The sequence below is a fragment of the Pagrus pagrus genome (assembly GCF_965226575.1).
Source record: "Pagrus pagrus genome assembly, contig: HAP1_SCAFFOLD_99, whole genome shotgun sequence".
In the NCBI taxonomy this organism is placed as follows: domain Eukaryota; kingdom Metazoa; phylum Chordata; class Actinopteri; order Spariformes; family Sparidae; genus Pagrus; species Pagrus pagrus.
The window spans coordinates 992-18,137 of NW_028175364.1; the positions used below are offsets into that span (position 1 = coordinate 992).

At 40.0% G+C, this 17,146-nt stretch overlaps 1 long non-coding RNA gene across 1 annotated transcript; it reads right to left on the reverse strand.

The window, feature by feature from the left end:
• Positions 1-3,389: 3,389 nt before the first annotated feature.
• LOC311253968 lies at positions 3,390-16,739 on the reverse strand. Its single transcript, XR_014622104.1, has 3 exons — positions 16,457-16,739; positions 4,248-4,410; positions 3,390-3,579 (listed from the first exon to the last, which is right to left on the reverse strand). It is a non-coding gene; the product is annotated as an uncharacterized lncRNA (long non-coding RNA).
• Positions 16,740-17,146: the final 407 nt, after the last annotated feature.

Here is a 17,146-nt window from a genome sequence, read left to right on the forward strand (position 1 = left end):
TGTGGGGAAGAACACAGGGAGGGTGGACAGAGGTTGGGTATGGCAAAAGGCGCCAGCCACCTCGCCAACCCTACCCACACCTAGGGTGGACCCGGGGGGGCAGGTACGACCGGGGGATGGAGCGTGCATCTCCTGTCCCCTTCACAAGTAGAGGGGGACAGGCTCAGTTCCCCTCCCCTAACCCTAACCCTAACCCTAACCCCCTAACCCTAACCCTTCCATAACCCTCGCTATAGCTAACCCTAGCCTTTCATAACCCTCACTATAGCTAACCCTAGCCTTCCATAACCCTCGCTATAGCTAACCCTAGCCTTACATAACCCTCGCTTGATCTAACCCTAGCCTTCCATAACCCTCGCTTGATCTAACCCTAGCCTTTCATAACCCTCGCTTGATCTAACCCTAGCCTTTCATAACCCTCGCTTGATCTAACCCTAGCCTTTCATAACCCTCACTATAGCTAACCCTAGCCTTCCATAACCCTCGCTATAGCTAACCCTAGCCTTCCATAACCCTCGCTTGATCTAACCCTAGCCTTTCATAATCCTCGCTTGATCTAACCCTAGCCTTCCATAACCCTCGCTATAGCTAACCCTAGCCTTTCATAACCCTCACTATAGCTAACCCTAGCCTTCCATAACCCTTGCTATAGCTAACCCTAGCCTTACATAACCCTCGCTTGATCTAACCCTAGCCTTCCATAACCCTCGCTTGATCTAACCCTAGCCTTTCATAACCCTCGCTTGATCTAACCCTAGCCTTTCATAACCCTCGCTATAGCTAACCCTAGCCTTCCATAACCCTCGCTATAGCTAACCCTTTTTTATGCAGTTATTTTCCTCTAACCCTAATCTCTTTCCTTTATGGAATCGCTCTTCCAAATGCTTATAATAGCATTATTTTTTCCGAATTATAATTACTAGGAGTAATTACAAAGGGTAAATCCTACTGACCCTGCTTCTGGGAATGATTTCACTTGTGGAGTGTGCACTGTAGAGGAAGGTGGATTAGGTAAGGATGGAAAATGGAAGAAACAGAAAAATATGTATAAGGGAATAAGGATTACAAATACATTTATTAACAAACATGAATATATAGACAATTGGATGGGTAGCAGAATTTAAAACAAGACGGTATTGGAAAGGGAAAGGGAAAGGAAGAAAGGGCAATAGATATATATTTCATAAAAACACTAAATTTAAAACCTAAATTCATAATTTCATATATAGAACTAATTGGGGATATAGGAAATAGGGTTAAAAACAATTTCATTGGAGTTAAAAACAATTCATTGGATTAAAAATACATCTAAAAACTAGTTAAATATAACATAGACAAACTCAATTTGAAATAATATGCAAATAGGGTAGAGTATAAATAGTGGAACAGTGTTAAAAAGATCAGTTTGGCTTAGACATGCAAAGGAACAACATCTCCTAACCTAAAGCTAAAATAGACTTACCTGACTATACTTACCTGTGTCTCCGGGCCTGCAGAAGGAACAAACAGTACCGAAACATCGCCACCTGCAGGGACACAGAAGAAAAACAATGACTAAACAACAATGACTAAACAACAATAAACAACAACAAACAACAACAACAAAAAATAGATTAGTATTTTAAAAGTTTTCTTTATGGGAAATATCCTCATTTTATGAGCGCCTTTACTTGTTTGCCTATTTAAACTAACCCAACCAGGGGAATTTGGAAAGCACAAGGGGACTAGGAGATGGGTCAGTCCACGGTAGTGGAGCGTGCACCTACGGTTCCACCTTGGTGGATGCCGTTTTTTTCCCCATATCTAACCCTAAGGCTTTTCGCTCCACAGACTCTGACAGGAAAACGTCTCGCATCGATGACATCAAGGCTCTGATGGAGCTGTAGATGTCTGACAATGGGCCTGAGTTCATGTGTTAACACTGCAACAAGACAAACGTTCACTTGTCTTTGAGGCATAGCAACAGATGACTGTGTTTTATTTCTTTGGCACATCAGTGTTTGACATCCTTACAACTGATGCCCTATCCAGACACTTACCCTGACCCTAACCACTCCCTACCCCCACATACCCCTACGCTCACACAACCCTACACTCACACTAGGGTTACACTTGACACCTTAGAGTCACACTTGACCACTCACAGTCACACTTGACCACCTAGGGTTGTTCAAATGTCATGACAATTGACAAGACTTGGATGCTAACATACCCCTACACTCACACAACCCTACACTCAACCGGACACTAACTAACTTTATTTCGTTGTTTTTACGCGTTTTACCTCGAAGCTCGCTACAGTATAAGGCATAATTTGTCTTTAAATGAAGGCTTCATGAAGGTGCCGGGGGATGCTACCCCTGGCACCTAACCCTAACCCGTACACCTACACTCACACAACCCTACACTCACACAACCCTACACTCACACAATCCTACACTCACATAACCCTACGCTCACACAACCCTATGCTAACACAACCCTACACTCACACAACCCTATGTCACACAACCCTAGGCTCACACAACCCTAGGCTGACATAACACTACGCTCACACAACCCTAGGCTCACACTAGGGTTACGCTTGACCACTTACAGTCACACTTGACCACCTAGGGTTGATAAAATGTCATGACTATTGACAAGACTTGGATGTCAAGTGGTTAGGGTTAGGCACATAGGCCTTAGATGGTTAGGTTTAGGATAGAAACTCAAACCCTAACCCTCATACACTTTACCCAACCCAAACCCTAACCCTGAAGTGCTCCGCAGATATCCCCATGACCAGAATGAGGATGCTGGAGACATCTGTTAAGGACAGTCCAAAGGACAAAGTCAAGGGCATCTGAAGTGCCGGGGGATGCTACCCCAACAGTATACGGCATAATTTATCGCTTAATGAAAGTTTCATGAACCCTAACCCAGGTTTTTGTTTACCAGGCAGTGTAAGTCCCATGTGGCATCCTGTTTTTTTTTTTCTCTAATTACAAGCATTGGCTTCCGTTTTTGTTTTGGATTATTTGTACATAGTACATACACAGTGGTCCCAGGGATCCAATAGAATTCTATGGGATCCCTGGGACCACTGAGGCCATACTATGTACTACCATGTACTAAAGAGTCCAGACAACAACTCCTATACCTCAGCATGTGTGTCCCAATCGACTCAGAATGGCCTGAAACGTGCTCCTAAACACTTTCTGGAACTTTGATTTTTCTTAGTGACACTTCCCTAACCCACTTCTCTCAACTCAAACCCTAATTGGTGGAAAAGTACAAAACCTAATTCTTATTTCTATTCTATTCTAGCCCTATCCCTATACTCTAAACTTAAACCTAATATTAGATAAAGAAGAACCAAAGTATTGGGAGAAATGATTATAATTGGATTTCTAAAAGGGGAGGGGCTTATACATAAGGATTGGCAAACTAAATTCAGACAGACAGGAGGGTATAAAAGGGAATGACACTGAGACACATCAGTTTGGCACAACACAACAAAGAAACAACATCTACTTACCTGTCCGGGGTGGCTTGCCTGAAGAACTCCTACTCCGGACGAAACGTCACGATGGCCACCTACGGACCAAAAAACAAAAAGCCATAGTTAACCAAAATAATGGAAAAATATGAAAATTTCGACTCAAACTTAGGACTTTTTAAGACCAACCTCGCACCTATTCTGGCATACATTTATGAAATAATGCAAAACAATTCTGTCAGAATAACTAAGAATACCAGCATAACACAGGGAGAAATAACAATCACTTCTTTTAATAAACAATACAGTGTGTGTGTGCGCACGCCTGTGTGCAAAAGTATTACAAATGGAGCATACAGCCCTATAAAACTCTGCTGCAATCTCTCAACACTGTAAGAAACAAAACAACTGTGTGAGCAGTGTGTGTGTGCAGATACATTACACAAAAGAACAATGTCTTAACATATTAGACGCAATTATATACAAAACACAATAACTGCAAGGAATGTGTGTGAGTGAGTGAACGTCTGTGTGTGCATGTATTACAATGGAGCTGGAACAGTGTCAACACTGTATTAACAATCAAAACCATAAAAACAACACAAACAACTACAGTGTGAGAAGTGTGTGCATGCACCTGTGTGTGAATGCATTACACTAAAGAACCATTTCTTCATCAAACCATTTCTTCACAAACATTTCTAAAAAGAAAAACACACACTCTTTTGGTCAGACGTTTCCTACAACATAATTTGTCTTCACTGACCGCCACCGTTTTACAATGTAACTCCAGGTGGTGCACAGCCCAGAGAAGAAAAATGGAGAGACGCCGGATCCAGCAGTTGGGCACCCGAACACCGGGGGGTCTCAACGAGAGGATGGAGGGGCCTGGTTCGTTGCGCAGTTGATGGCCTGAGCCTGGGTCGTGCCTGGAGGGGCAAATGTTAATGTGGTGTAACCGTAAAAACATCGTACCAAATAGTTAAACTTGTTCAAAAAAGGTGAAATTCTCAATAAAACACTGTATCAGCTACTTTGGCATAATCTTACATTTGTGTTGTTTAATAATGAATAAAATCAATGGAACGCCATTGTTCTGAATATTATAATTAATTTGGAGAATTGTGTCTGTCAAGTCAACTTCCTAAAGTGTCAAGGTGGTGTAACCAACATTCAAGGAGCCATTTTGTTAATTTGTGCAAAAAGACCATGTGACAGGAAATTATATCACAGAGAAGGACCCCTGATAAGCCTAACTGCTGCATGACGAGACTAGTAACTCTCTTGGCAATCTTGATAATTTGACATTTTTAAGGTATGGTCAGGTGTGCTTAGGGTTACATGTCAAATGGTATGACCCCAGGAAAACATTTATCATTCATAATAATTGTAAAAATTTATTTTTAAAAATGTGTTTGAAATCTTCACACCGAGGCCACGTGCTTACATAGGTGTCCATCATAATGCCTGTTAAATTTGAATTTAAATTGAAATGTCAAATGATGTAACTGGTTACACCATTTGACATTTGACCTCCTCAAAATTATTCATACCCTTGCTAATTGTTGTGATCTTTTATTTTTGTGATAAAATTACTGCACTTTTTCAAGTTTGTTTATGAATTATATGTGACCAATAAGTGAAATAATGACATCAATACACAATTCAAGAAATACTTTATTTCAGGAGTATTTTATTCATGGATTCCCAAAAAATGCCATGTCCAAAATTATTCATACCCCCGACAATACCTCAACAAAAATGTGGTTCTTTTAAGATGTTACAATGGAATAAATACCATTAACATTGTTGAACATATTTTAAACACTGATTTAAAAAAAAATTGCATCTTCCCAGAAGAGTATGAATAGAGGAAAAGTGTTCTGGTCATTCTTAATTTCTGGTCGTCATGGTCAAGAAGAAGGAGCTCAGTGAGGACCTACCTCAACGTCTTGTGCGTGCCCACAGTGAAGGAAAGGGTTACAAGGCCATTTCAAAGCAGTATGATGTCCCTGTGGCAACCGTCCACAGCATAATCAACAAGCACAAGAGCTTCAATACTGTTAAAAACCTCTGTCCTTTGCAAAAGGTCATTTGAAGCAAGATCCCAGCTTTTGGTCACCTATCCTGTGGTCTGATGAGACCAAGTTGGAGTTATTTGGCCATATGGATGCTGAATATGTCTGGAGGAAGAAAGGAGAGGCATTCAAACCGAAGAACACTGTTCGTCGGTTCTTCGTACAGTCAAGTACGGTGGTGGAAGCATAATGTTATGGGATGCTTCTCTTCCAGTGGCACTGGGAACCTTGTCAAGGTCCAAGGAATCATGAGAAAGGAGGATTACATCAGGATCCTTGATGAAAATGTGAAGGAATCTGCTGAGAAACTCCAGCTTGGCCACAACTGGACATACCAGCAAGACAATGATCCTAAACATACTGCCAAGGTAGTGAAGAAATGGTTCAAGGACAATGATGTCAACGTCCTAGAATGGCCAAGTCAGAGTCCTGACCTGAATCCCATCGAAAACTTGTGGCATCGCTTGAAGACCAGAGTGAAGGCTAGGAAACCGACCAACCTGACCCATCTTGAGGCTTTCGCAAAGGAAGAGTGGGCAAACATCTCACAGGAGACATGCAGGAAGCTTGTGGACACATACAAGAATTGTCTCGAAGCAGTCATAAAAAACAAAGGCTATGCGATTGACAATGGACTAGGGTATGAATAATTTTGAACATGGCATTTTTTGGGAATCCATGAATAAAACACCCCTGAAATGAAGAATATCTTGAATTGTGTATTGTTGTCATTCTTTCACTTGTTGGTCACATATAACTCATAAACAAACTTGAAAAAATGCAGTCATTTCATCACAAAAATAAAAAATCACAACAATTAGCAAGGGTATGAATAATTTTGAGGATGGCTGTATATATGTCTTCCATTCACTTACAATTTTAAGCAATATATAGTGCAATATATGTAGCAGAATGAAGTTGGTGAACAGTGACAATATTGAAAATGAACAGCAGCTTTAAATAGACTTAAAACTCCAATAATATGAGAAATGTAAGTCAAAGATTAAAATTTAGATCTGTAAAATTACATGTATTAACTTTCTATTGTTTCATAATTATTGCAATATAACAGAGCCACTTTTCCCCCTATAGCTGCCATTATCAAGCAAAGAAAAAGTGGCTCGTCACAGAGCACGAGTCAGTGCAGATCCTGCTGCAAGGGCCAATTACCTTGCCAAAAGGCGCGAAAGGTGTTTTTTTACACACACACACACACACACACACTTGAAATACTGTGAAAGAATACTCCAGTAGCTGAGCTTTCCAAAACAAAGCAGGAGAAGTTGAGGGAAAAGTGGAGAAAGTACCAGAGAGACTGCTGATGTTCTCAACTTAACCCCACAATCTATGGACACGTCAGATGAGCAAATTCAGCATCTCGACAATCCAGGGCATATGCATAATCATCTGGACGATCGTGACTATGAGCAGCCAGTTACAGAGAGGCTGCAAGCATCCTCAACCCCTGCAAGGAAAGGAAAGGAAAGAAAGAACAAATACTATAGCTCAGTGCTGAAAGAGAGGGAAAAGCTGAGGTCTGAACTTCGCAAAGTTAAAAGGGAACTCCCGGCAGCAAAACAAAAGACAAAAAAAGATAGAGGAAACTGTATTGGCAAAAGACAAAATGAAAATGGTCAGTGAAAAGAACAAAATGAAAAACAATAAGAGTCTCACAAATGAAAAGAGAGGAAGTGGCCAGCTTTCTCTGTAGGGATGAGAATAGTCGCATGTTATGAGGCAAAATGTATCGCGCTTGGGCAAGTGTTGCTATAATGACATTGAGTTTGAAGGACCTCTGGAGGAGACTGTTCTAACATGGCAGCAGTGGTCCAGAGTAGTCACATCTGAAGAAGGCAAAACCTTTACTAACTTTGCAAAAGTCACACAAAGTGGAAAGTGTGATGATCTGCTGGCTTTGCTTAACAAGTAGCTAGATTCTCTAGCTAAGCACCAATTCAACTGGCTCTACCAAGTCAAAACACTCAGCGAGCTGAAAGAAATACTACGTGAGGATGAAGTCTGCATTCGTGTAGACTTCTGAGAAATACGGCTGTAAGCTCAAGCAGTGAAATTCAGGCGTTCCGCTTCGGGGGCAGCCGCTAGCAGGTTACAATCCACGCAAGTGTGGTGTATACAGCCTTATCATCCTTTTCCTATGCCGCTCTCTCTGCCTCTCCCCGCCATGATGAATGTGCTGTATGGGCTCACATGGAGCCTGTATTGAAGGATGCCATAGGCAAATGTAACACACCCACCACTCTACATATCATAAGTGATGGACCAGTAACCCAATACAGAAACAAGAAAAAAAATGTTCTTCTCAACACAATGCCTTTTCTGAGTGGGTTTCAAAGGGTCACTTGAAATTACAGTGAGAAATCGCATGGGAAAGGAGCTCCTGATGTAGTGGGAGGGGCTGTCAAGCGTACTGCAGACACAGCAGTCCAAAGAGGCGCTGACTTGCAGACAGCTGAGGAACTTTACAACTTCCTGAAGGATCAGCCCTCAAGCATCCAAGTACGACGAATCGGTCCCAACAAATGTCCCGGCCGTAAAAGGTACGCTGAAAATTCGACAAGTGACCTCTGAAGAGCGAGCTGCGATTCAGTGGAGGGAAATTTCATGTTTCAGACCTGATATCTGCAAGTGCTATGATCCAACTGCAGTAGATCTCCGCAACCTGCAATCAGAAGACCTCCCCTCAACATCTACCAACTGTCAGCAGGATCTGAAAGGCAAGTTCATTCTGGTCAGATATGAAAGTAAGCCTTTCGTGGGACAGGTCATCCAGGTGGTGGGTGAAGAAGTAAAAGTGAGCTTCATGCAACAACTGGATGGGAAGAATGTCTTCACCTGGCCTCATCTACCTGACATCCTGTTCTATTATGAGTCTAATGTGCTGCACATAATCTCTGAGCCAGAACCTTTGAACTCATGTAACTCAAAACTGACAGAGGAGTGGAAACATTTCCAAGCACACACACAGCCCTAAACACACGATTCTCCCTCTCTCTCTATCCCTTCCACCACCACCTCACACACACAACTTTTGACATGTTTTTACACTAATTCGACGCAGTCAAAACATGAGTTCACATGATTTTTGGAAGTTTGTTTTTCAAATTAATTCATAAAATAACACAAGTTCACATGATTTTTTGATGTTTGTTTTTTAAATTAATTCATAAAATAACAACTTCACATGATTTTTGGATGTTTAATTTGTAAAAATTAATTAATCTTGTTGATGTTTTTTCTTCATTGAAAATAATTTTAAAAAGTTCAATTGACCTTGTTCACTGTCATGCTTGATTTTTAGTGCCAGTTTCTTCAACAGACAATGGCCTTTGTAGAAGCAACATAGTCAAGTGGTGTAACTGGTTTGTGTCAATTGGTGTCACCAGTATTTTTCATAAAAATTGTATAATATACAGGAACATTCATGTGGAATAAGATGTAATCCTCTATTGCAATGTATTAACATGTTTTTTACAATTTATACATAATTTGTCAAATATTATTTACAAAACAGTGTTTTCAGCATTTGTCCTGCTCTATAATACAAAAACGCATACAATTTTAATTTAAAATAATCCTAATAAAATCTATTTTCATGTGATATTTTGAAACCAGACATGAAACCAACATAAATACAAAATATACATTTTAGCAAACCTGATGCAAGCTTTTAAAACAATTTTTATAACATTTTTGAATTGCTCATAATGCAAACCCTTATTTGTCACTGACTTGCCTCTGCCTCCTCATTGTGCTGCTGTGAGGAGGCTAACCCTAACCCTCATAACCATTGTTTGACCCCACACATCAAACATCCAAGATCAAAGATGTTTTGGAAAGCAGTATGGTGTGACAATTTGCTCCATCGCACCACTTTGTGCTGCAGGGTCTTTTTTGACCCCAGAGGACAATTATTAAGGATTAATAATTAATTAATAATTATTAAGTAATTTGATTGGACATAATTCAATCAAATTATCTCAAATTTATTTCAATCACAAAGAGCATAGTATCGGACAACCCCCATTATTTTCAGACCATTTGATGAATAAAAAAACAATTTTGACGGGAAAAGATTTAACTTGGGGTCAGAACCCCAGGACAACACAAGGATTAAGGTAAGTATGAATTGTTGTTTTAACTTTTTAAGGTAAGTATGAATTGTTGTTTTCAGCTTTGTAAGGTGTCCTGTTCAAGCCGCACGTGCGTGGTCAACTACTTGATGTGTGGTGACGTCTATGTGTCCGCACAGAGCAGTGGGGGAGGGGCGGGGGTTACAGACACAGCACACGCAGGGAGAGAGAGAAACAGGAGGGAGGAAGACACACGCGCGTGAGAGAGAGAAAATGAGTGACGGCAGGAAACCAGTAAAATTGAGTGTAAAGTATTAGACTTGCAGGAAGTGATACAATAGGTGGAAATCATGAAAATTAATTTTCATAGTGAAATAACATTTTACTTTTTTGTATTTAAAATTAAAAGGTTTTCAAGTAAAATTCCTTCTCAGTTAAGATTGTCTAGCCCTGCCTGAAAGAAATTTATTAATTCTTGAGTGTTTGTTGGGGGTATGGAACCCACAATTACCTCTGAAGGGCAATGTGGTTATGAGCAAAATAGAGAGCCGTACTCAATTGCACTAAGAAATGTTTGGTTGTTTTTCCATGCGTCTCCCTCGACAATTTTGATGCTCGCAAATGCCAAGCGCATCTCTACTAGAAGGTTGAGATGTGTATATTGCAGTACTTTCAACATCTTAAACCTGAGTATTATGAGTGGCAAGTTATGATAAGCAACTTCACATAGGAATCCATTTTGTGCAACGCTTCTCTGGATTCAGAGGCTTGTAATTCCCAACTAAATCAATTTATTAATACACTTTCTGTTTGAATGTGTAGAAGAGATTGTTCTGAATATTGAATTTGAGAATCTAATCAAAATAGATTTCCATTAATAAATGACGTGGTTTTATTTTGCCATTAAGTGTGGGGGCGGGGGAGGGGCGCCCCCTCTCCCTCCCTCAGAGGAGAGGGGCTGTGGGTTGAACTTGACTGTTATTTTAAATCACAACATACAGCTCTCCTGAGTAGAAACATGGATTGTGCTGCAAACAAAAGAAACCACCAACCTAATGGCAAATACCAGGTAATACAAATGTGTAACTTAACTCATATATTCAAATAATATTATCTTTTATTTGCAAGACAACTTGTAAGTTTTAATCACTGGCAACAGGTGTTCTGATCAAGGCAAACAGACACTAGCATAAGCTACAAGCATAAGATAGCAAAGGCAATCTAATGTGTGTATGTGTGCATAACTGCGTGTGTGCGTATGTGTTTTTGATGGAAAGAGATACAGACTTGGGCCAAGAATTGGTAACACAGATTTACTGTATTTTTCCATATTTACCAGAGTTTACTCTAATAATGGAGTCAACAGAGCCAGCGCAGTCAGCAATCCAGCCACACTCACAGACACTGGATGAAAAGGTGCGCTTCATATGTGGAAGTGCTCTCCAGGCAGATAAAAATAATCCACACATCAAGAACCCCAGGACAACACGAGGATTAAGGTAAATATGAATTGTTTTTTTCAACTTTGTAAGGTGTCCTGTTCAAGCCACACGTGCGTGGTCAACTAGGTGATGTGTGGTGACATCTATGTGTCCGCACTGAGCAGTGGGGGAGGGGCAGGGGTTACAGACACAGCACACAGAGAGAGAGAGAGAAACAGGAGGGAGGAAGACACACGTGCGTGAGAGAGAGAACAGCCCCTACAGAGACAACACGCTGGAAAGGTGAGAAAATGAGTGACGGCAGGAAACGCAGTAAAATTGAGTGTAGAGTATTAGACTTGCAGGAAGTGATACAATAGGCATAAATCATGAAAATTAATTTTCATAGTGAAATAACATTTTACTTTTTTGTATTTAAAATTAAAAGGTTTTCAAGTGAAATTCCTTCTCAGTTAAGATTGTCTAGCCCTGCCTGAAAGAAATGTATTAATTCTTGAGTGTTTGTTGGGGCTATGGAACCCACAATTACCTCTGAAGGGCAATGTGGTTATGAGCAAAATAGAGAACCGTACTCAATTGCACTAAGCAATGTTTGGTTGTTTTCCATGCGTCTCCCTCGACAATTTTAATGCTCGCAAATGCCAAGCGCATCTCTACTAGAAGGTTGAGATGTGTATATTGCAGTACTTTCAACATCCTAAACCTGAGTATTATGAGTGGCAAGTTATGATAAGCAACTTCACATAGGAATCCATTTTGTGCAGCGCTTCTCTGGATTCAGAGGCTTGTAATTCCCAACTACATCAATATATTAATACACTTTCTGTTTGAATGTGTAGAAGAGATTGTTCTGAATGTTGAATTTGAGAATCTTATCAAAACAGATTTCCATTAATAAATGACGTGGTTTTATTTTGCCTTTAAGTGTGGGGGCGGGGGAGGGGCGCCCCCTCTCCCTCCCTCAGAGGAGAGGGGCTGTGGGTTGAACTTGACTGTTATTTTAAATCACAACATACAGCTCTCCTGAGTAGAAACATGGATTGTGCTGCAAACAAAAGAAACCACCAACCTAATGGCAAATACCAGGTAATACAAATGTGTAACTTAACTCATATATTTAAATAATATTATCTTTTATCTATTATCTGTCCTTCAAGGTTAAGGTTTCATATCACAGATCGTGCAGGGCCAATTATTCCAGTCCTAACAACTGTAATCAAGATCTTTTTGCTTATGATGCCAAGTATCACAGAAGCTGCCTTGGACACTATATTTCAGAGAGAAACATTTCAGCAGCCAGACATAAATATCTGTCTGAAAAAAAGTTAAGTGAATATGAAGAAGCTTTCACTAAACTAATTGAAGAAATAACTAGCAAAGTTTTTTCTGAGAATATGACTGTCACAACACTGAATGCTGTCACCGAGAGCTATGTTTCAAAACTGAGTGCAGCTGCAGGACCAAGCATGTATAAATCATGGAAACTCAAAGAGAAATTGATCCAGCATTACGGAGATGAACTGATTTTCATTGAACGTCCTGGAAAATCAGATCTTATCTGTTCTAGTGCCGTCGCTGTTGCTCACGCAATGAGAGGAGCTTCCATACTAAGAGAAAAACTAACAGAGGACAAGGAGCCAATGCCTCAACTGAGAACAGAGACTCTCACTGACAATCAAATCCTACACAAGGCTGCAGGTATCCTAAGGAGAAGTATGGAAGAGGTTAGGCATGAGCCTCAGTTCTACCCAGGTGGTGACACGCTTTCCCTTCTCCAGTGCAGTAAATATGTACCAGCAGAAGTGTATGATTTTGTTAACTGGTGCATTACTTCTGATGCCTTCAGAAAACTGCAGACCTGTAATGATGACCCAGCCATAAAGAAAAATCTACGTGTGATATCTTTTTGCCATGGTGTAATTGCACAGTGCTGCGACCTGCCGCATATTCGTCACCAACATCAGATATTTATAAAAAGCAATAAAATCAGGCAACTACAAGGTCAACTACATTCCTGAGGACCCCATTTTCAAACCTTCAGCTCTACTGCATGCTTCAAGATCACTCAAGCTCCTATAAGTTTACCATTTTCCCTTAAACTTGTTCGTACAGATACTCTAGAGAGATGAAAGCTATGAAAAATACACTTCAAGAGGTAACAAAGGAAAGGAACAGAATGAAAAACCATTGGGTACAAGAACAAGCTTGGAATAAAAAAACACAAGAATCACCCTGAAAAAAAACAGAGCAGCTGCTGCGGGGAAGCCAACTCAAAAACCCCTCCATCAAGAAAATTCAGCTGTTCCACAATGCACTCATTCATGAAGTCTGCCCACAAGAACAAGAACTTGACGCTGTCAGGCAAGGTTCTGAAAAAATATTGGCTACTTCACCAGACAAGGCAATTTTGTTTTATTTTGTTTACCTGAACTTTGGTTCTACAGTGTTAATTAACATCTGTGAAAGAAACTGGAGTCTAGCATCCAATCAATGGGCGGCATATCATCTGTTCATCTGATCAAAATAGAGCATTAGGGATCAAAGTCTCTTTAGCCAGCCTGTTCTGCAGTGCATCATAGGTAGAATAAGATGATGCACAGAAGAGAAAAAAAATTGCAACAGTGACACTTTTGACACTGAAGTGGACTTAGCTTTTAAGCTAGAGATTTTAATGAATCCGTTGACACCAAATACACCATGCTGGCTTACTGGGAAAGGGGTGAAACGTTGCTCCAAAGTTGAAATGTTTTAGCACGAGTGAACTTTGAAGGGGGGAATCTTAATATCGCATGTCATGTTATGTGACTATCTCGCACGCGCACATCGCGATGGCGATGTTCAACCGATATAGCACTACTCAGAAGGTTCAGGATTTCTACCATAATGCAGCACGAATGACAAACAGGACACAATCACGCGGAAGGAAATAAAGCATCAGAGAATGATTCTGACTGATACAGTATTGAACCTCCACAAAAAGTTCACCAAGAAGGAACCAAGAGTGAAGCTCAGTTATTCATCCTTCTGTGCCTTACGTCCATTCTATGTCACAGCACCTAGACCGTCGGATCGTAAGACACGCCAAGTACCGTGAGAATGCTAAGCTGATGCTTGAAGTCCGAAGAGAAATGGTGTCGTCGAGCCTATCAAACTGGAGGATAGTTTTGAACTTGTCTGCTGTTCACAGACAAGCGAGGCATGTCTTCTGCGCTCCTGCACCCGGTGTCTCCACAAACATACACTTCCCACACCACAGCAAGACCAGACCAATGTTGAATGCCAGCAATGGGAACGAGTTCAGGATCAACACAAGACTTGTTGGGAGAGCTTCTCCTACGATATGAAGACAAACTGAAGACAGAAACAACAACACACGTGTGCTCATTTCAGAACCAGACCAGAGAGTACAGCAGCATGATCGAGAAGTGCAATGATAGCACAGCAAGTGTGCGTGTTGACTTTTCTGAGGCGTGGAAATGCAAGTATACTTCTGAGGTGCAGTCATGCCATTTTGGTCAGAATCTCCCACAGCTCAACCTGCACACTGGCATGTACTATACAAAAGAACAGAAGACAGGCTTTTGCACAGTATCAGAATTCAAGCGACAAGATGCGTCTGCCATTTGGACTCACTTGGAACCAGTCCTGACAGATATTCGTTTAAAGTTTCCAAAAGTTGATACTATTCACTTTTGGTCAGATGGCCCCAGCAAGCAATACAAGAACAAGAAGAACTTTTCTCTCCTCTGCAGTGTCCCTCCAACTCTAAGTTTCAAGAGAACAACCTGGGAGATATACAACCTGTCTGCTGAAGTCATGGATTTCATAGAGGAGAAACATATACACCATATACTTCCCAATAAAGCTAAATGAGTGGTGGAGTGATGTAAAACAGTCAGGGAATACTCACAGGAGTTCACGAATTATCATTATTATTATTTTTGTGCCAGATGTGTTTTGTGGCATTTACACAGAATGCTTTCTTTAATTTGAAACATTTCAGTTTATGGAAAAGAGACTGTAAGACGTAGTTATTCATTTATCTGTTCTTCACGTCCAATATACAGTTTATAGTCTAGTTTACAGAAGAATATGATCTACATTATTTTATGAGTGGGGGGCACTACATGACAGTTAAATATGAGGTCAGTGATGAATGCTGTCTTATTGCTACTGGTAATGATTTTTTTTTTTACTTATGATGATTATTAAGGGGTACTTTTATTAATGATAGCCTATTGCTAATTGAACATGTTTCTTATTGAATGTTTGCCACATTGCTCACAATTGTTATTTGTTATCTGTTCTTCACTTCCAATATACAGTTTACAGAAGAATATAATGTATTATTTTATGAGTAGGGGACACTACATGACAGTTGAAGATGATGTCAGTGATGCATTTTACATTATTCCTACTCGTAATTACTTTATTTTTTACTATGATGATTTGATATTTGATGGTATGTAAGTAAACGTTGTATGATGTTAGATCTTTTAAAAGGAGTACACGTGAAACAGTATAAAAAATGAACAAAAGTGAATATTCGACATTTAACAGCATATGTTTACTAACGATGCCAGAAAATGATTTAAAAACTCTAAATACATATTAGACAAAATAAATTAAAATGTATTTGCTTTTTATCATGTCTGCGGTGTGGACAAAAACAAAGTAATAACTGGAAGAACGCCTATTTTATGAAGAAAATACAAAATGAGGAGGTTGCACCGATACATTGCTCAACAGCCAAGACCTTGGTCTATAATGATATACCTTCAGATTTTGTTATTTAACTAACTTTTTATTTTCCAAATTAAAACCCATTTTATTCAAATTCCCAAGAATCAGTGAAAGCCACTGGACCAGTTCTAGGTTCTGATGGAGTGGGGCGACAGATTAAAATTAAACCAGAGACCAGGTTCTTTAAAATTAAAGCCTGTACTTTACTTAAAGTAAACAAGAACAATAAACACAACAGTGTTCAGACAGTGTCTATCGTATCCTGCAGGTATGGGTTGGTATTCACTTTCCCTTTTTCAGGTTTCTTTTCCTGAATAAGAAATATTCTTCCTTAATAATTCATCCAGGTAGGATGATTTAAATTATGTTAGACCGGTCTGTGACCAACTATCTCAATTTATGGTAATAGGTTGCACCTATTTTGGTTTCGTTATTTTTCTATTAATTCCATCAGTAGAAAAACCTTTTCACTATTTAAAAGCATCTAAATCCAAATAAAGTAAAACAATATTACACCTTAAATCACAATATTGACAATTATGAAACAGAATGTAAACATGTAACACTTCAGTTCAAGTTCAATAAAGTTAAAGTTCAGTGAAATATCTCCAACACTCCTACCTCTCTGGCAGCGAGTTTACCAGTAATCCATCTGGCAAATCCTCATTGAAGCGATGAATATGAAGGTGAAGATGAAGATGTCTTTTAGGGACCAAGTCTGTGGGTTTGGCTCGCGATCTTGTGTCCCACGGTCGCGTGCGTATGTGTTGTCTCCCGCGCCGAGGAAGAGTGTCTCTCTCTGGTTTAGCTAAGGCGATTACCTCTTTGCTAGCGACCAGTCACTCATTCAAGTGCAAACAGTACAACGAAGCATCAATAAAACGAGCTGAAACTCACCAAAACCGCTGTGGCTTATTCAAACATGGTCCTCATGAGACACCAAGTACATGGGTATTATTTTCCAGGCGTTAAACCAACTGTCTCTGTAACTATTTCACTGTTAATTTCTCTGCTTCTCTCCCCTCCCCCCTCGCTCTCGGCTCTGCTCAGCTGAGCTGAGCGCTATGCGTAAACACGGCCAACGAGTGTCTTAAAGGGGAAGCGTCATCACATTTCTTAAAGGCATGTTTTAAATCATTTCCATGCAATTATTGCCAAATCTGTATTAACTGGCTCTTAATGAAACGTATGCATTTAATCCAAAAACATACTTATGCTTCTAATTCTTTGTCATTTCCACATATTAATCCTGTGCTAACTCAACAAACCATACAAACTGAGGTAGAAACTATTCAAGAGGGTTGAGTTACT